Below are 22,660 nucleotides of genomic sequence, written 5' to 3'. Positions count from 1 at the left end.
TAAGCATGAAAAGTAAATACATCTAAATGGGGACAGTAAGACAGTGATGGTAGGGAGGCTGGTGCGCTTATGCACGCCCCCTTTACGGACCTCATAGGAATGGGATGAAGTCCACGGTAGACAATTTAAGGTTGAAGCTGTGAGGGTTTGAGGATGTAGTAACAACGGAGTCAGTAGAGCATTCCATGTGTTTACCACTCTGTTGCATTCCTTCAGACTTAATTACTATTCTTAATTACTGTATTGTCATGACTGAAGTACAGTCATGTAAGTTATTGAGGAATTCTTCTACAATATTTAGATTATAGGAAAAGGAGGTTTTAACAATAATAGCAACAGAACCAGGATACTAGTAATACTTTTCTGATAGAATTGTACATCCAAATACATATTTAGTGAAATCACATTAAATAGTTAATTTTCTTACAAGATACTGCAGCTTATTAATGGTGATTGACAGTTTAATTAGGACTTTTTTTCCCTTGTGTCACTTTTCATTTGAGCATTTAACTAAGCAGGTGCAGCCTGGCCAATAAAATGATCCATAAAAGGATAGGAATGCATAAGAAGCTTTGTAATATTTTACCCTTTGCACTGGCTCTCTCTCTCTGTGGTGTGTGTGTGTGTGTGTGTGTGTGTGTGTGTGTGTGTGTGTGTGCAGATACAGATATGTCACTATAGATAGATATGTGAATGAACAAATTACATTTTTCAGTTGGAATAATCATGTTTTTTTCTTATGCCCCACTGAGTTTACCTGCATTAAGATCCTTAACACTGATTTCCCTTATATTTTTTTTCAAACAAGTATCCACTCAACCAAGACGACAGAGATATTAATCAATTATACATCTGTGACCAAAATCCCTTCAATGGTAGTTAAGTGATGACTATTAGATTTAATAATCTCTGCTTGAATATCTGCTATGATTTTGCCCAGCAACGCTGCAAAATTTTGCCAATGTTTGTACCAGAACATAAATGTAGTATGAGCATTATTGTTTTTCACTGGCTTTATTGCCCAAACATAATCGATGTGAAGCCTCATCAGAACAATAAAGATTATTGTGGCCCTCCAGAAAATACAATCAATCAAAGTAGAATGTTGCATGGACAATACTATTATAATCTAACAATATTCACAAACAACACAATTTAGTCTTGGTTAGGTATAGTTATCCCATATGTGCAACCAAATGGCAATAGAACCGCTATGCCTCCTGATATTGAATGAACAGAGCAACAGGATCTGATGAAAAGACTGGTTTGATATTGCTAAAAAAACCAATCAGATAACCAGGTAGAGGCTTTATATATAAGGTTTTTATATAATAATGAACCTACCCAAACAGAATGTATATATGTACAACATACAGTTTTTACAGATAACTCTCTAATATGTAGATTAATGACAATATGTAGAGGAGTACAGAGATAACCATGAAGAAAGAGTGTAAGAATGATTATGTAAACATTAGGTCATGTCTGAGAAACAGGAAGGGGTGAGAAAGAAACTCAAGTTTATCCCTCCGTCATTCTCTTTGGCATTTGAGAACTCAGATGGTCTCTGTCAAACTTTCAAGATTATATCCACAATCATAAAGTAGAATTCTAGTAATTCTTTTGGTGTTTGCTTCTTGATCTGGCCTACCTTAAAAAGCTTTATCCATCCATCCACCCATCCATCCATCCATCTATCCGTCTATCTATCTATCTATCTATCTATCTATCTATCTATCTATCATCTATCTATCTATCATCTATCATTTATCTATCATACCCATCTGACATGTGATTCTAATCAGTGATTAAAATTTGAAAATAAAAACAATTACAGTAATACTAAAAGTAATATACATCTACCCATCATAATTGCTAAATTAACCAGGAATGGGTTCCTTTCTCACGCTTGGTGTCCCAGGTTGGACAAAGAGACAGGTCTTTTAAAAATATTAAAAGTCAAGAGGGTCAGAGCCATCCCAATCTTTTTACTGCTTGTCTATAGTTGACATCCTATTTAGCTTTCTTCAAACTGACCCCTGTCTAGAGATGGTGTCTCACTCCTAGAATCCTTACTAATGGCCATGTTGAGGGCACATCTAGAGAGTGAAGTTGGGCAGAGTGCTATTTTTGACTCCTTTACAATCCAAACATAAATTTTTAAAAGTAGTATAGTAATGTCTGTATTTGTGAAACTGACCTATTTCATTTATAACATTAAAACATAGGAATAATTGTGTACTGTGCCTAAGCATAGAATTAAAATAATTGTGTTATATGCTACATCATTATTTCATGTGCCTAAATCCATAAAACCTCCAAACCTAATAAGCAGGCATCAATTATTACTACAGATGAGCTGCAGAAAATGTAAAGTGATGGATTTTTAAACAATAGCAACAATAATTACTCACATCCTAAATTGGATGTGACTTATAGGAGAAAAAAAGTTCATATTGCAGTGCACAATGCAAATAACAATGCAGTGAGCTACATCTGTGAAAATATAAATTCAGAGCTAGAAATTACTGGGGAAAAGATATGAAATAAATAGCAAGCATCATAGAGATATGTTGGTTCTCATTATTATTTGCATTTCTGAGCTCCCTATCTCAAAAAAAGAATATGGCAGTGCTGTGAAATAAATAAGATCTTGTCTGAAATGAAACCTCATCAGTCTTTTACCTCTGAAATCATTATTCTATAAATAATTTTTTGGGCAGCTTATTCCAAAGTTTCAAAGTTGCATGGGAATACTGCAAAGAGAAACATTCTGAACACCTATTTAGACAGTTGCTGCCTTCTGCTTCTCTGCATGATGTTTAGTGCTGGCAGTGTTCCACTGTGAGAAACCTCATACATAACAAAGAGAGAAACAGATTGAACATCTCTCCCTGGTATTTTAGTTTTCTAAAGTTTTCATACATAGTGTTCAAATGAGCTGTATATTTCCTATATCTTTCCTAATGGATTCAATCTCAACAGAGATATGTGAATTATCTTGCAATTAAGGCTTTATGTGAAGGTTGACTTTGAACATAAATATGTTCAACAAGTTTGTGAAAATATAAGGCCTTCTCAAACCACATGTTATCTGATGAATAGTGAAAATGATGTGTGAGTTATTTGACAGATTATGCATTTATGATGTCACTTTGGTAGAAGACTTTAAAGAAAATTAGACATACACATGGAAATTAGACCTACCATTGGCATAATCAAAATAGTTAAGCTGCATCTTATATGTTCAGAGGTAGGAAAAAATTCTGATTATGTATGCTGGGGATAAATAACTGAATAAATGAGGGTGACAATCAATGATCAGTGGTCTGTTTGTAAGCTTTCCAATGACATCTGGCTAGTCACTGTTGGAAACAGAATAATCGTTTTGATTGGATCCAGCAAAGCAATTATGAATTCAAGCAGAACTTTTAAAAAAAGAAACATAACAGCTAAGATAAAAATTAAACACAAAACATGACGCTGAATTTCACTCTCCTGAAAGCTTATATAAAACTGTATGATATATGCTTCAGAGGTATGCAGTTTATTTAAATAGAACTGCTCACTGATGTCATTCAATATTCAAAAGAAAGATCCTCTGGATGAAAAAAAAAATCTTACCGGGTTAATAAAGTCAGTGGGAAAAATAAATGTGAGACTAGTTAACATTAGACACAAGTGTTCATTAACTTTAAAAAGATGTGATTTTGTGGTAAAGTGTTATTTTGCAATGTGTTAAATAAGCAATCACTCTGAGCAGATGATGGGCAGAATCTAGATGTTTTCTATTAGTTAACAGGTAATTTCCTAGTGAGAAATAAGTTGTGATTTCCAAACAGTTCTGCATCTATAACTGTGCAAGATATTTAGCATGCCAGGGCCAGATTTGATTAAACTTATCCAGAAGCACAATTTAATTTAATAAGGATTTGTTGCTGGAGAAGATTTTCTTGCTGCTTTACTGTCATACAGAATTTTGAAGCTTAGCGGGAAAATGATGGCTTTAGTTCTTGCCACAAAATGTGGACTGAATAATACAGCATAAATAGTTATTCAATATCTTGGCATGCAGATGAGTGCATGCTGTCACACAAATGCACTGTGTTGCAAATTTTCCTCATTAGAAATCAAATTACCTAAATTTAAATCATGCAAACCATAGTATTCCCTGTGAGATTCCATGAAAACAAAAGTTGGATTTTAAAGAAGCAGGATAGGGAAGAAACAGGATATTCATATTTTGAATTTTGGTGTTAGCAAAAACAACTGAGAATTCTCAGGAAAGAAAACAAACTGATGGATCATTGAACAAAGTAACCCAGAGTTCTCACTTACAGAATTGACCAGACTCAAATTATTCTACTTCAGACAAATTATGTGAAGATTCACACTTTGGAAATGGCTGTAATGCTGGGAAAAGCAGTAAGAAAGAGAAGCCCTTCATCCAGGTGGATGGCCTTAGTTACAGTGACAGACTTTTTTTAGTATAATAATCAAGTAAATTAAGTTGTATGTTATATATCTTATAAAATAAGCTTCATGATCTCATTTTGTTGTACCATATTATATCTTTGCTTTAAATAAGCAGATTAGAAAGCTTAATGTAATAAGAGAAGAAACGATATGCATCTTTTCCTGGAAATGAGCAACAGCCAAGCAAGCCTGTGAAAAGATGCAGCTGATTTGAGGGACATGTTCACATTCACATGCTGTTTCAAACATGCATCCCAATTCACACTGTTCCCTCGGCATCCAAAGGACTATGTTAGCATAACATTTTTAGATCAGTTGAAAGATTCTGTATGCCAAGTCTTCTTCTCTTAGAAGAAATGTGCGTTGAATTCAAGATATATGAAATCAAATGTTTCTAACAACTTCCTCTATGGAGTTATAATTTATTAATTTGTTTATATCTCATTTTTCTTTCAGGAGTTCAAGGTAATTTACATGGTACACTCTCCATTTTCTGCCACAGAAATGTTGTGAGGAAGGGGTGGTTTCAGAAGGGTGTAAATGGCATAAAGTCATAAGGTGAATTTCCATAATCCTTAAACATTGCCCTGCATTGAATATTTTACTCTTTGGCATCTGTTTCAGTAACCATGTATATGCAAAGCAGCCACAATCTTTTAGCTTTAGCTGACTAAATTCAAAATGGTGTTTTGGCTGGATATCTAGTACAATCATACTATAATCTACTCATTATATATTCATACAGCTTAGCAGTTAAATGGGTGACAGTCTCTGTCTCAGACTATTTTATCATTTCCTATTTCCTTGATAAAGGCAAGAATCAGAGATTAATGTCAATGATGATTTGAAAGGGAAATAATTCTAGTGTGCATGTGTTTTGTAAGTCTATACATAATTAATTAGTAACAACACTCTAAAGTGTGACACAACACTGCGATTCTGCTCTATTCTGGTAGCAAAAATGAATAATTCTGAATGACCTAAATTCAGGATTGCAGTTTCCAGCAGTTCTCACAGTTAATCCTGCAATGTGCTTTATTTGATTCTGCCCTTGTAAATGACTTGGAAACTGCAATTAGTGCAGGAGGTAGCAGTGAGACAACGGTCTGGAATGTTCTTTAGAGACCATATTTAGGACAATTGTATTAAAGGCTGCCTATTCATTATAGTTTTCAAGAATTTAATAATGATGTTGTAAAACAGCGGTCTTTTCTTGCTCCACAGACTGGCGGCAGCAGCAGTGAGCGGGGAGGGAGGAGCGGGTGGTTTTGCAAGCGAACCTAGTTCCTACACATGCACAAATGAAGCTTCTCATTTTTGGTTGCACAGACTGATTCCCAACAAGCGGACTGGAATTGGTCCACAGCCTGAAGGTTGGGGACCCCTGCTGTAAAGAGATTAGAAACCTGAAACTTGACATTTAGAGAAAGTGCCTTTTGGACTGGACCTACTTGAATATTAAGATTGGGGAGAGGGGGACAATCAGATTAGATAGATAGATAGATAGATAGATAGATAGATAGATAGATAGATAGATAGATAGATAGATAGATGTGTGTGTGAATAAAAGAAACACAGTTTTGTAAGGTGTGTGTGTGTGTGTGTGTTTATTTTAGATCTTTAAAATAAGGAAATTTGATAAAATATTCTGGATATAGAATACTATATGTAAAAATAGGCATGATCCATTGTAATTCTTGTGCTTTGGCAATCTTTACTGCAATACAGCGTGTGTTTTTCCCCCATAACTTTATCTTGTCAAGATAAAGCTATCTGATGATACCCTTTATTCATGTGTGGTTATACAATCTAATCCTGAAAAATGGAGCTATGCATTTGTGTAATTTAAAATAAATAATTAAAAGCCATCATAAAGAGCTAAAACTGGGAATGAATTCAAAAATTGCTGACATTTCTGAATCTATTACTGAATGTTTATGTATTGACTTTGCATTTTGGTCTTTCGGTGTGCTGTTAATTTATATTGGGGGATTGGTTGTTACTTGAGGCATGATCACTTCCTTAGTCATTCTAATAATAACTTTTATGGATTTCCATGTAGTATAAGCTAATGATGCAAATATGTTCAGTGTCAATCTCACCTTTCACATGGACTTGTAATTCTAAGCTAAGGTCACTCAAGTGATCCCTTCATGTTATCCTTATTTTGCAAAACCTCCACCTTTATTTTTTGACATCTTTCCTTTTTCTGTTGTATGTAACAATTATTATTGTGGATAGGTATTGGATGTTCTAGCAGTCTGGCAGAACTCAAGATTATCAAAATTTCAGATAGCTCCAGTTCTAGCCCAATGATAGGCCACATTGATGGCAGGGATATTTCTAAACAGCAAGTCATTCTATGTGCATGTTCGTCTTAGGGGACACTGTAAAAGATGGATGGTTGTTGGAATAGTGCCACATTCGCAGTAAATATGCTTGTCCTCTGGGAAACCCCATGTTTCCATGTGGTCTTTAGTTCTAGCCAAACTAGCCAAACTAGTACACTGTCTTATTTAAACATTTCCAAACCATCCACTCCTCTTCCAAGCAACTGCTCAAACTTCACCCCTTCTGTCCAGGGGTGAAATCCAGCAGGTTCTGACAGGTTCTGGAGAACCGGTAGCAGAAATTTTGAACAGTTCAGAGAATCGATAGCGGAAATTTTGAGTAGTTCAGAGAACCGGCAAATATCACGGCTGGCTGGCCCCAGAGTGGGGTGGAAATGGAGATTTTGCAATATCCTTCCCCCTAGAATGAGGAGGGAATGGGGATTTTGCAATATCTTTCCCCTGGAGTAGAGTGGGAATGGAGATTTTGCAGTATCCTTCCCCTGCCATACACACCAAGCCACGCCCACAGAACCGATAGTAAAAAAATTTGGATTTCACCACTGGTTCTGTCCCATTATGTAGATGTTTAAATTGGAAATTTCCATCTTTACAATCATACTCTTTGAGGTGTAATAACAATCTCCCCAATGCAATCTATGAAGCTTCTTCTTAGATGGGATATTTGCCCAAATCATGAATGTACTTATATGACAGATAGCTAGAATAGACTACAGCACACTGTCACATTCATAATCCAAATTAGTATACTGTAGAGATTATAAACGAATGTCATTGCCATTGTGTAGGCATTGTAAAAATGGAAGAGAATATCTGGGGAAAAGTCAGATGAATCATAGTTAAGGACCTTCATTTTGGAGTTTGTTTTTAAAAAGTAAAAGCTTGATTTATTCATAAAGATAGAGACAATAGTGATAGAGATAGAGATAAAGATGATAGAGATAAAAGAGATAGAGATGAGAAAGATCCACACACCTACACATATTTGTTCTTGATATGATACCACTAGAGATATTTATTGATTTTAGTGACATAGCACAGTTATTAGGATTGATGTACTCAACAGAATTGTAATAGTGATATGAGTGAATGGAATAGTGTGCTCTAGAAAGAAGTAATATCTATATAGTTGGGTTGAACAAAACAACTATAACAATTAATTAATTGGAGGCATAAAACAAAGTGCCTATGGAAAATGTCTACTAGAAATATTTGCAATTTTCCTGAAAAAATGCTTAAAGTTTGAAGGGGATTTGATGTGCAGTGTTAGTGGTGAATCTTTGCAAAGAAGAAAGATATAGAAAATCCAGCAAATGCTAAGGGACAAATCATTCTCTTAACCTAATGAGACACTGAGCTTTGTCCTGCAGTGTGTTTTCATTATGTCTCAAACATAGATTGACAGTCCATCACTCTGAATGAAGACAACACATTCAACATAAGAAATATTTTCAAGCTTGAGTCCTGAACAGCAGGTCTTTTTGAAATGTTCAGTAAAAATGAATCTATCAGTCTCAAAATTAAGCCCTTAGTTTTTTTCCATGCAGAGAAAAAAAGAGAGTTTGCAATGGATATGCCTATGTAGATAGTCCTCTTGTCTTCCATTAATATTTCACATCCCTAATTTATGATAAATGTATGATAAAGGAAACACGTTTATCATTTTAGTACTAATTCACATATGATGTCAAGCCAAAGGAATACATTGTCATACTTCATTGTCATGCCAACATTCTTTCATGTAGAACTTTCATGTAGTCGATGAAAGTGATACAAGGGATATTAAAATTAATCTAAAAGCATTTACCATCATAGAGACATCCTCTTTAGATGTAATTTAAATTATATCTAATTTTTTTTGCAAGGACTTATAAATCTACCATTTTGAAAATTTATAACTACCTTACTTAGTTGCAACTAGTAACATGACCTCAAAATAAATGGAGAATTTCTGGCTTTTCATATTTTGATGATCAAAGCAGAAAAGTCATGTTTACTCCTGTGCCATACGGTATTAGAAGAGTGTTAAAAGAAGTTTTTCTCTTCAATGCTAACTCAGCATCTTGAAAAATCATACTTTTCAATTTTATTTTGTAACATGTATGAAAACCTGTATCCTTATATATCTATCTCTATAGGTATTATGTATCTTTCAATATTTTATATTAAATGACTATTTTTAAAAGGAGTCAAAAATGCTCTAAATACAACTGACTAAACTTTACATAGATAAAGAAAGCAGTAAATTGAATCATACACCTGTAGTGTACTGTGAACATGTATGTAGAAACACTGCTAAACTTTAGAGTATATTTTAATTGAAAATATATATATTACCTATTTATTTATTTATTTATTTATTTATTTATTTATTTATTTATTAAATTTATATACCGCCCTATTCCTGAGGGACTCAGGGCGGTGAACAGCGAACGATAAAAAATACATGTAATACAAACGTTAATTAAACAAAAACCAATTAAAATATACTAAACACTCTGGTCCTAGATAATTCAAGACATCCCAGTTTAAAATAAAATTGAAAGCAATATAAAGGGAAAGTTAGGCCAGGCCGGCCTGCTGAAACAGGAATGTTTTGAGGGCACGGCGGAAAGTGCGCAGATCCGTAATCTTCTGTATCTCTGGGGGGAGCTCGTTCCAGATGGTGGGTGCCCCCACAGAAAAGGCTCTCCCCCTGGGGGCCGCCAGTCGACACTGTTTGGCTGATGGCACCCTGAGAAGCCCCTCTCTATGGGAGCGTACTGTATAATTATTCTTTATATAGCTTTTCAATTTGTATTGTGATATTTATAAAGATGTTCCTTAGTATTTATAAAGATGATTGTTTAACATGTTTTTTTAATTGAGATTTTTCTCAATTAGTGTACATTACATAGACCAAAGACACATTTTTTAAAATATTATTATTATGTTCCAGTAATTATAACAACATATTTTAGCCTTAAATTCAGGGTAATAAACATTTTGGTAGAAACTACCAGTGTTTAATTGATAGGAAGTGTGTTTGACTGGCATTATAGTCAGAATATCTTCTTGTTACAGTATTGATTTGATGGTGGTTTATATTAGCTTTTTAAATGTATAAATTAGTATGGAAACCTATGCAATATTACAGTGTTTCCAATATCAACCAACCAATAAAGCCTTTTTATGCTCAGCAATGCAGTTGTGGCTCTGCTCTCATATGAACAATAAATTTTTTGTACCTTTTGTCATTTGCTTTGGCTAAGGAAATAGTGTTCATAACTTCATAGTGTTCATAACTTCATAAACACTAAATTGAAATTTAGATAAATTAAGTAATCCACTGCTCCTCTTGATTAGCTATCAAATATGCTGCAACTATTTTTAAATAAGACAGCCTATAATTATTTCATGTCCTCAGATGCATGAAAAAATAGTAAAAATGGATTATATCCAGAGTACAATAAATATGCTCCATTTCTATTTCTGTAACATTGCCATAAAGGAAACAGAGGTATATACACCAGAATATTTGCCTCCTTGTGTCAGCAATCTAAAGTCTTCTAATAGAGGGGTACCCAACCCCCAGCCTGGGGACTGACATGGGGCCGTGGCATACCCAAAACCGGTCCATGCAAACAAGCGAAGCCCCATCCACCAGATGCAGGCAATACACAAAAGCACACACTCTTCTGGTCCGCAGAAAAACCTCTCTCCAAGGAGCCAGTCCCTGGTGCCCAAAAGTTTGTGGGCCGCTGTTCTAGCACATTGTTGGGATTGTACAAGTGCTTAGTAACACCAGTAATGTTTCCTTAAACATAATTTTGGCCTTTTTGTTAAAATGTTCATATTTAAAGCAGCTGCTGTACTTTCAGCTGTGTTTCTTTTGTACTGGTTAAGATTGCAAAGAAGCTTGGGGCAGCCTAAGAAAGATATGAACTTTGAAAATAAACAAATCTAAAAGAAGAACCAATTTAAATTTTAGCTAAGTAGCTGTATCATAGCAGTTCATGCATTCATAGTAAATACAGAATAGTGATACAATTTTTAAGGTGCAGAATATTCTTAATAGGAAAAGAACCATAACGTTAATTGAATCAGTAAAAAATAAATTTTATCAAATGTAATGAGATAAGTTACCGTAGTCTTAGGTTGTCCATTCAGGATGAACAAACTTTTGATGGCGTCTGAGCATAAGATTTTGGGTAAGTTTTTGCTGATGGAATTCTTGGATGTTGGTTGTTTTCATTGTTCTAAGCCAGGGGTGTCAAACTCGCGGCCCGCAGACCAGATGTATCACATGCTGGCAACGCCCACCCATTTTAGCAAAGGGGGAAAGGTCATGATACATCACGTGGTGACGTGAGTCTGACGCCCCTGATCTAAACTCTCTGTTACTGTGGAACAAATTGAAGTTTATTTATTTATAAACTTCTATAAGATACTTCTGGCAAGGTTAGATACAAAGAGGGTAAAATAATCTATTTTGCTTTTGTAGCAAGGGATCGAGATACCCCAAAAAGAAACCTCAAGCTCATTGTATCATGCAGACAGCATAAAAAGTTGCAAAAATATGAATCTTTATTTGCATTAAATAGGACATGCATTTGATGCATAATGATTACTGTAACTCTTTTGTAGCAGTTGAAGTGGTCTTTATAATATATTTATCAAAAATTTGTAGCCTTGATGCCTTTCTGCATGCTTCTAGTTCTACTTTTTGCCAAAAGAAGCATGGCTGAATTGGAGGCAAAGTGAAGATGCAATGTAAATTCAAGTGAAGATTCTCAATCATGTTTGTCTGAGCTTTGAATGGAAGCAAATTTTCAAGAAAACATGTCTTGTAAAAGAGATTGTAGAAATATAACTATATCATTGCATCTATGTTTTAAGTATCATAAAATATGTAGATGCAGATAAGTGTTTCAATACATCATTAAAAATTATTGCACTTTATATATATATAACTTTTCCTAGTTAATTTCAGACCCCCTAAAAATTATCAGATCGAAGATTACTGAAGGACTGATATTAGCTGGAATAAAAGCAGGAGGATTAGGGGGATAGGGACTAACAAGTGGCCAGATGAATGAAATGAATGAATGAAATCATTTAGATCAGGGGTTCCCAACTCCCAGGCTGCACAGCTGGAGGTGAGTGGCAGGTGAGCAAGTGAAACCAAAACCATCTCCTCCTTGGTCCTTAGAAAAATTGTCTTCCATGAAACTGGTCCCTGGTGCTGAAAAGTTTGGGGACCTGTGATCTCAATAGTCTGATTCTTTTTGGCCTCTTCTGACCAGGAACAGGATCACATTTATTCTTTACCTAGGACTGCTTTCCTGATGAAAGCACTATGTAATGCATCAGCTGGGAGTTCAGAAGGTAATTGGCTTATTTTTTAAGGCTTTCAATCAAAGGCTGAGATTTGTTTTTGTAACTATATGCAATTATTTGTGTCAAGGCATTTCTCTTATGTGATTAGTCATAGTTATATGACTAACCCTAACTAACTATAACCCTGTTATAATCAGCATGCAAGATATGCAGAAACTCAGGGCTTTCTGATTTCTGGCAATTCATCTCCCTATAACAGCTGGCTCCCCCCGCCCCCAAGATACTAATGGGAAGTTTCTTCATATTGACCCTGGGGCCTGAAAAAGGCCCAGTCCCAACTAGACGATACCCATGTACATGCTATTTTCCCCTTCTTTCCATGTATTCTTTTCACTGGAAAGTTGATATATTCTTGGATTATGCAAGATATGCCCCAGGCAAATAAATGTTTCCTTTGTACACAGTTATAGCTTGTCTGAAAAGGATAAACATCTTTGTCCATTGTCAACTTTTTAGCAGGGAATGTAATCTGCTAGAGATCAAGAATCCCTTTGCCTTCATTTGTCTTACTCTTCCCCTTGCCCAAAGAAAAATGCAAGGCCAGTAAAGTTTTAGGAAGAAACTAAGAGGCTGATTGACTGAATATTCAATGGATAACTGTTGATTAGTTCCCTCACCAGGCCATATAGAAAGAAACTGTGGGAAGAATTTATACATTTATGTAACTGTTAGAAATATTGTAAAGGGATCATATCTTAACTAACCGAGGTTTCCCAAAAAATTACTGATTAACAACTCCGAAACCATTTAAACTCATACCAAACATAAAATGTAAACACACTAAACTCAATCAACTGAAGAGACCCAATCCACATCATTTGATTTAATCAATTCCTTCTCTGGAGTCAACATGTATACATTTCTACACACAGGACATGGTTCCCTATAAAACAATCTGCCTGTACCCCATGCAACTGCCTCTGCAGCTGCCACCATAAGGAAACCTTTTTGTTATGGGAAATAAATAATTATCCTTTCCTCACAGCTGTCTTGATTTCATTTTTATTTATTCTTGCCAGCTTAGTTGGAACTTCAGATTATTCTTCTGAGAAAACCAATGCCATATAGGTCGGGACTAGTAACTCTAGTAACATAATCTTACAAGTCTGAAGGTGCTTCCCCCTTTATCTTCAGGTAAAGCTTGTCTGTAGACTGTTTTTTCAAGTTATTTTTTTGGCCTAGGTTCAGGAGCCTTGGTGGCAATTCTTTCCCCTATCCTTCAAGGCCATCGTCTATTCCTTATACAATATCAACTTGAACTTTCTTGTACCATTTTTAATATAATGTTATGGTAAATATTTATCTATTTAACTATCTCTCCGAGAGCAACTTAAACCTATGCTCAACATATTTTTAAGAACCTTTTAACTTTATCAATCCTTTCCTTTCTGTCAGACCCCTGTCACTTTTTTTCATATATATTTTACATTCTCAGTCATTCTCATTACATGATCAAACCACTTCAATTGATTTCTTTTGAAGTAGATACTCCCTAATGGTATATGTATACATTATTTCTTTAACCAATTCTTGATTAAATATTAATTCTTGTTTTTAAATTTAAAAATATTACTGATATAATTATGATTATAATTATAGAGCCTTGGTGGTGCAGCAGACTAAAGTGCTGTTAAGTAACACCAGCTGCCTGCAATTACTGCAAGTTCAAATCTCACCAGGCTCAAGGTTGACTCAGCCTTCCATCCTTTCGAGGTAGGTAAAATGAGAACCCAGATTGGGGGAGGCAATAAACTGACTTTGTATAAAAAAGAACATGGCTTAGGGGGGGCCGAAAGCCCTACTAAGCAGGTATATACAAAAAGTATGAAGGCTATTGCTTAATGCAATGTAAGCTGCCCTGAGTCTCCGGAGAAGGGTGGCATATAAATCAAACCAATAAATAAATAAATGATACTCATAATATTTGGAATTCTGAGATTTCCTTTTCATTGGCATTTTTATAGAAAATATTTTAATTTAAGAAATGGAGGTAGTGAGACATTTTATTTTCCTGGGCTCCAAGATGACCGCAGATGGGGACTGCAGCCAAGAAATTAAAAGATGCTTGATCCTAGGGAGAAAAGCTATGGCAATCTAGACAGTATACTAAAAAGCAGAGACATAACCTTGCCAACAAAAGTACGTATAGTCAAGGCTATGGTTTTCCCAGTTGCAATATATGGCTGTGAAAGTTCGACCATAAGAAAGGCTGAGTTGAGGCCTTCGGTTAATAAAAAAAGAGAAAAGTTTTAAAAATTTGTTATGAAAATGTTTATAAAGCAAAATAATGTAGAAAAAAATTAAAAACTGTTTGGGTGAAATGAATATAAATAAGCTTCTAGAGGAACATAAAAACTGTCCTAAGAAATTTAACAACTTTTTTCCCCAAGTTTTTTATTTTTTTACAAACATATCAGTGCGTGAACAGTGTGGCACCTGAGTGTCATACATTTTAGTACAAATAAAATAATATTAATCATATTTACTACATTTGAAAAGCTTATATAGTTCTGGTAATAGTACACCTATTTATGCTGAGTTATAATCTTTCATTATTTAGTTATTCAATATTTCAATATGTTATTTTTATGCCAATCACCATATTCCAAGTGTCATTCCTTTTAATACAAATAAAATATTAGTAATCATATTTGTTATATTTAACAAGCTTATATGATCCTAATAATAATACATATATTTATGTTAAGTTATAATCTTCCATTATTTAGTTATTCAATATTTCAATATCTTATTTTTATGCCAATCACCATATTATTCAAGCATACCTAATAATACCATCCAAGTTCTGATTTCTCCTCGTTATTACTTCACCTTATTATATAAAATGTGTATTCCATTAATCCCCCCTCTCATTTCCATCCTATTCTAACTTTTAATTATGCCACTATTATATTAAAAAATATTCCCTTTCTATCCATCGTCTCTTGCCCGCTTTAAAGCTTTACTTGTTTGTTTCATAGCTTGCCTCCCATATTCCTCTCTTGGATCTTTATCTCTATCTGCTTCCATATCTTGACCAATCATTTTAAACATTTCTTCCTTCTTTGCCCTTTTCCATTGTCTGATTTTCAAAATATCTATTCTTGCCCCTATCTTTCTTCCAAAAAGTCGTCCTGCAACTCCATTTCCTTTTTTAATTCCCTTGAAATACTCTCCCATTGGCTTATTTCATCAGTCATTATTATTTTTGTTGTTATCTCCTTCTTGTCATCTTGTTTTATTGGTTGGTTCTGTCTATTGGTATCTGTTCTGTTTTTTTGTCTACTCTTTCAATTGGCTCGTCCTCTTCCTGGGTATCTTGGTCCTTTGCATCATGTTTTCCAGCTTTCCATCTGTGCTCTGCATTTTATTCATAATCTCCTTGTAGCTTCTTGTCAAAGTATCCTTAATACTTTGAATTAACGACACAATTTCTTCCCAAATTCCACTCATTTCTTCCTGGTGGAGCATCTTGTTTAGTTTTATTTTGTTCGTCTTTTGTCCAATAATCCAAAAAAACATATATTCAAACCTAAAGTCACTTTTCAAAAAGTTCAATATTCATAAATCTTTATATCCCAAAGCTGATCGACCTGTTCCTCTGGATAATCCCAACTTTTTTTAAAATTCAGTCTTGTGTTGTAGCCTTCAGCAGTCACTTTAATAATAATGTCTTTCTTATTGTCATGTTTAAATCTCCAATAGCCAAGTATTTTCAGGATTTTGGGAATGTGTTATGCCTTCCTTTTGTCAGCAGGTGGCACTCTTAAGTCAAATTTCAATATTAACCAGTTTTATCCAATTTTAATGGTAACAATCCAAAATATAAACATGATATTAATTTTTTAAGTAAATAGTTCCAGCATTTGGTAATGCGTATCCAAAACAATGCCTGTCCAATTTAAAAATCCAATTTTCTGTATTTTTCAAGGTTTTTCCCTTTCTCCCTTTGATTCTTTTTCTTTCAATTTCAATAAATCACTGCTTTTAAAAATAGCAATGAGCCTGGATATAATTTTGGAGGATATTCTTTTCCTGGATATTCTTTTGGAGTTAAGTTTTAAATAAAAAGGATTCTTCTCACCCAGTTCCAGGCACTGTTCATCGACTCGCTCCAGTACAGTTCTTAGGTGTTTCTTGGATGTCCCAGCTTCGTGGCAGTCATCTTTAGGCTGCCTCTTCTCCTCGCTGTGGCATAGAAGGAAAAAAGCCTAGGGTTCAGCCATAGAGTTGCAATCTCTTCCACAATCTCTCAGGGCACCTGTCCTTAGCTTTGCTGACCCTACAAGGTGACTTTGACACCTCTCTAAGCCCACAAACAGGGAGAACTCAGCACAGGGAATGCAGATACCTGTTCCTTGTGTTTGATATCGCTGCAACATCAGCCAGAAGTCCGAAACTTAACATCTTTTGTTGGTCAGTGACCAAAATAAAGTTTCTGATTGCCTGTTTTATAATGGCAAAAGTTGAAGTAAAATGGCTATTAGAAAAATAATCCAGAAGAAGTCCTAGAACACATGGATCCACATAATTCCATCTAACTTTTATTAGAATTATGAATGGAATATGTAAGACTCATTGAGAAGTCCATAATGATTTCCTTATCAAAACATAATAAAAAATTTGATCTTAATTGCTGACATAGGGAAAAAATAATTAAACAAATATAAACATTTGTATATTGACAAACAGAATTAGTTAATTTTGTACATAAGTATGATTATGAAAATCGAGGAGTCTTTATGAAAGACAATTGCATAGCCAATGCAAGAAAAATTAATGCAATCTGCAGTTGGCTATTAACCATAATAAGCAGTTATAAATATTAGGCATTTTACAAGGTATTTTCTACCTTACAATACATATTTTTACCCCGATCAGTTTTCTAGAATAATTTAGACTCTAGAGTATATCAAAATTTTAGGACCTGTGTTAATGATGCAGCTTCTTTAAAATTATTGATATCAAATAATCAATCTATTCTTTCATACATTTTTGTATAACATACTTTCACTTCAGTTTCTTTTCATTTTCTTCTATGTCCATTTTTCCCCAGGATCCAGTCTTGATATTACCAATTAACATATATCCAACTTTCAGAATATCTCATCAAAAAGTTAATTCCCTCAATTTTTCATTGTAAATTTTACAAGAAATCATGTTTTTGTATTCTTTCCTTTGTGATTTATTCAAATAGATTTGTGCTTATTTCAGATATTAAAAAACAGACTATTTTTATAAACAGGTATTCATTAATCAATATAATTCAAACAGCACAATCACTTGTTCTGCATATTCTGCTCTCATTCCCACCCATCTGTTCCTGTCACCTAATAGAATAACTTTTTTCCCTGTCTTGCATTGATTCACAATGTTTATTTATTTATTGTTTATTTATTGGTTCGATGTATATGCCGCCCTTTTCCGGAGATTTAGGGCGGCTTACAATGTGTTAAGCAATAGTCTTCATACTTTTGTATATACCTGCTTAGGAGGACTTTCGCCCCCCACCCCCAAGCGGTGTTCTTTTTTATACAAAGTCAGTTTATTGTCCCCACAATCCGGGTCCTCATTTTACCTACCTCGAAAGGATGGAAGGCTGAGTCAACCTTGAGCCTGGTGAGATTTGAACTTGCAGTAATTGCAGGCAGCTGGTGTTACTTAACAGCACTTTAGTCTGCTGCACCACCAAGGCTCATTTGTTGAATATTTGAATATTCAAAATGTTGAATATTTTTTCTGAAAATTCATCCTGGAATCTTTCTTTATCACAATCTACTGGAGCATAGCATGAAAATTATCACCAATCTATATACTCCCAATTGTATATATACCATAGGATCAATTATAGCAACAATCCATATTTTCTGATTTATAATTTAGCCCCTTCAGTCATAATAAACCAACATTTAGTAGCTCTACTTAACAAGATGAGATTGATTCATTTATCTCCATTCCTTCTTTATTTTTCTTTTAGTTTCAGACATAAAATGCATACACACAACTTGTTTCATGTAATTGGTAAATTCATGATGTTACAATATAAACTCTTACATTTGCAGTTTTCCATATGCCATAATCATGACATATGAACCCATGAAAATGACCTCTATTTTCCAAGGTTTTCATCTAATACTTTCAAATAGACTTAAAGGATCAAGTTCAGATGTAAATTACCTGAGTACAGGCAGGTCCATTACAAGATAATGCATCAATGTCTCTGTCACTGAGAAATTGCCCATTTTCAAGGTGCACAGGTATGAAAAAAAATCATATAAAATATAATACTATATATTTGGCACTTCCTGAGTTGGGGGGGGTGAGGATGTTTATGGCCACTACAGCTTTTCTAGTTTTGTAGTATACTAACTCTGGCTTTGGAAAGAGTCGTCTTCTAGAAACGCTGCCAGTCAACTTTCAAGTTCAAGTAATGCTTGGGTGAACCTCAACAATTTTTTAGTAAGATAAACAAAGAATAGATTGGGTTGTCCCCATGGCTAATCATACCTGTGTCACATCCAGCATTTTTTGCTAAGCATAAAGATAGCAGTAGTCTGTTTGGTAGAAGGGCCACTAAACCTTCATTTTAACTGAAGTATGCTTATATTACTTGATGTTCTAGACCAGCTAATGGTCTCTAATGAACATACCACCTTGGAATTTAACATAGTGTTACCCATACCCTTCATGGAAAAAAAAATGCAGGCAGTGTACTGACATATTCAGGGTATATATTTTCAAGATGATTTTTCAACTTGTATAGTGAAAACATATGGCTGAGAAGAAACACAAATGGTATGCTGTATGGTACAATGTGAATGGTATATTGTAACAGATGAGCTATGAGCTGATATAAAATTTCATTTCAAGAAACAAAGTGTGGTATCATTTAAAATGCCAAGTGGTTGTTTACTACATTCTTTAGCAATAAAACAAAATTTGTAGTAATAATGTTTTCAAGCTTAGAATATAAATTAGTCATTAGTCATTACCATTAAAAGGGCATAAATCTAAACATTGCTCATTTATCTGTGAATGTAGTTTATCTTAAACTCTTGAACATTTAAATCTGTCTAATCGGCGTCCTTGGTTAGATCAAAAAAATCCTGCAAGCCTAGCATGCCAAGTTATGAAAACCAGTCAGTCTCACAAAGTAGGATTTCTCACTGTAGTGAAATAAGCTAATTTCAGTGGTTGATGTTTCAAAAACTTCCCAGTTTCAGAATAAGAAGTTGCACTGTTATGTTTGCTGAGAAAAGGCAAGATGGTGGTCCGCTCTTTCTAAGAAGCAAAGTCCTTTATCATATTTGAGTACAGGAGATTGCATAAGGCTACAGAGAAGACGACACATACATATCATTCTCTTCTGAATCACCATTTTGCAGAATCTTTTGCCTGAAGCAGTTTTTAGTTTGCCTTGCTTTACCTTTATTTTATGATAGATCTGATTCTATCTATTAAATCTATTTTATGATAGACTTACATTCATTTTAGGATGACTGAAACAACTATTTTTTTTTTTCTAATTGAATGGGATAATAATATGGGCTGCCAAAGAAATTGTCCTTCCTCCTCCTAGAATTGAATTTGCACTCCAATAACCTTCACCACAAAGGTTTCCTGATTTTGGAATATTTGTGTACTCATATTTGATGTCATTTCAAATAATCTTGGATTCTATGGATGATGAGCCCTGATGGCGCAGTGATTAGAATGCAGTATTGCAGACAAACTCTGCCCACAACCTAGAGATCGATCCTGACGGGGCTCAAAATTACTCAACTTTCCATCCTTCCAAGGTCAGTAAAATGAGGACCCAGATTGTTGGTGGCAATATGTCTACTCTGAGGACCACTTAGAGAGGGCTGAAAAGCACTATGGGGCAAAATATTAGTCTAAGTGCTATTGCTATTATCTACTGAACTTTTTCATTCATATCTACTTAGAAACCCCAATGAATAAAACATAACTTCAGTGAGGATTCTGCTTCATTAACATGAAGTGTGAAGCCTTCCCTGGAGATTGCTACATTTGACTTACATACGTTTATAATCAACTGCCATTTGCCAAACATATTCAGAAATTATATATTTTTTAATAGGTCAAAGTTCAGAGTTGCTAAAATCAACAACTAATCCTAATTTTTAATGAATAGTAGGACTGTTCCGATAATCCAATTTTAAAGAGGATCTCCTTAAAGAAACCATACGTTTTTCTGGGTATACATGTATGAATCAAGGAAAATATGTATTTTATTTAGGAATGTACTGCAGGTGTAATATATGCACTTACTCATGATACAAATCACATTTTATCTTATATATCTGCTTTATTAAAAATAGTCATATTTATGGTTTCTGAAGGCTGATAAAAAGAAATTCCTGTTCTAAGAAACATAGATTTTAATATGTTCCATTTTGGATGGAAAAGTTGAAAGAAGTTTCCCCACCTTGAAATCCTGGAAAGACTAAGCTGTAAATTACATCATTCATCTTTTTGGAAATCTGTAGAAAAGCTATTCAAAAACCATCTAGTAGTTGTGATATATAAATTCTATGCTCTGAATGGCTTCTGTCTTTAGTGTGTTAAGCACATAAAGGCTCGCATATAATGTGGCTAGTCCTGTTTTTACATGCAGCACTTTATTGCAGTATTATCAAAAACCATTCAATTCAAAATAACATTGTCCACTATGATTTCATTATTCTCATTCTCTCTCTGTCTCTCTCTCTCTCTGTCTCTCTCTCTCTCTCTCTCTCTCTCACACACACACACACAGACACACACACACACACACACACACACACCACATATTTTGTATGGATATTTGATTTTTTTTCTTTTTTTGTTTTGTTTTCGGCACAGAGCTTTAGTTGCTTTGGCATGGACTTGCAGTTTTTTTGGCAGGCAGTCTGAATTGCTCTGCATGGAAGTATTTACTGCTAGGTGAATAATACCTTGTCTCCTTGCTGTGCAATTGACAGAAGGAAAAATATGTCTTGTGGGACTACTAGGGAAATACAACAGGCAGTGACATTATTATTTTAAGATTGTGTGCTTTGTATTCTAATAGTGCATAGACCGCACTCAGTTGGGGACTAAGCAGTCAAAAGCAAACATATGACAAGAAAGAACTGGTAGTTCTGATTATGAGCAAATTTCTGAGCTTAATATTTGATTTATTTTAATTATGTTGACCAATGGTATAGCTCTGTAAAACAGTGATTTGCTTTTAAAAAACAAATGTTCTAATACATACTTCTATTAAAATTAGATAAAATTGAAGTTTACATGTTTGATGCTGTAGTTCACTAAGGAGTTGGACTAAAGATAGTTCTGAACGGTGTTCCTCAAGAATAATCAGATCCAGACTTGATATATATAGTATTCAAAGACAATACATGACATGAAACAGTATATCCAAAATTTCCTATCATAGCAGATAAATCATTGTAGAAAAAAAAATGTATCCTCTGGCCAATTCATACAATAGGAAGAAAACTTCTAAGATAGATCATGGGAAAACAAGTCTGAAAGTGTTCTGAAGTGTCCACTGAAAATTGAGTTTTTATCCAATCCGTCTAAACTTTAGTCATCCATTCCATACTCAAAAGTTCTACAAAGTTTGAATTATGAATACTCTGAAGTAACACCTCTGGCTCCTGGGCAAAATGCTAACTTATATTTAATTGGATATTAACTGATAAATGCAACACAATGAACGAATTCAGTGTTATGATATAACTTGATATTGCTATCATCTAATGTGCATATTGAAAGAATGGAACATGGCCCTAGTTGCCATGTTGCTAAAATCTGAAGGAAGTTTATTTTAGTGAAAGGGACAAAAAGCCAAGTAAAAAGCAGATATGGTGATTAGGTATATCATTGCTGGAATACTGAGATTAGAAAAATGACTGTCAACTTCAAGAATATTAAGAAATTGATTATAATATTTGACGGTGTTAGCGGGATAAAAAAACATATTGGAGCAATGCAAAATCCTTAATGTAATATTCTGCTTCAGAAAATGTACTTACTGATTTATTGACCAAAAACTTTGCATTTCCATTTTACATAAATTAGAATAAAAGAAACTCACTCAACAAACTATCTTTATGAAATGTTTTTCTTTCAACCAGATGTTCAAAAGTAATTGTTAGATGCATATCCCCACTGCACTCAAAGAGGCGGTGGTTCGACCCCTCCTTAAGAAGCCTAACCTGGATCCTGACATTCTTAACAACTACTGTCCAGTCTCCAACCTTCGCTTTTTAGCGAAGGTTGTTGAGTCGATGGTGGCGCAGCAATTCCCTCAATTCCTGGAGGAAACTGACTACCTCGATCCTTACCAATCTGGTTTCAGGCATGGTCACAGCACGGAAACGGCATTGGTCGCCCTAGTAAATGATCTCTGGCGGGCCAGAGATGGGGGTTGTTCCTCCATCCTGGTC

General features: G+C 34.5%; 1 protein-coding gene across 4 annotated transcripts in view; it reads left to right on the top strand.

Annotated features, from left to right (window-relative positions):
- Positions 1-22,660, top strand: part of SYT1 (synaptotagmin 1) — a 313,952-nt gene that overhangs the window by 90,415 nt on the left and 200,877 nt on the right. The window lies entirely within an intron of this gene.

This window comes from Pantherophis guttatus, chromosome 7 (assembly GCF_059756535.1).
Source record: "Pantherophis guttatus breed Tessera chromosome 7, ASM5975653v1, whole genome shotgun sequence".
NCBI classification, from domain to species: Eukaryota; Metazoa; Chordata; class Lepidosauria; order Squamata; family Colubridae; genus Pantherophis; species Pantherophis guttatus.
The sequence above is the reverse complement of the archived record's forward strand: the minus strand, read 5'-3'. Positions and strand labels throughout refer to the sequence as shown.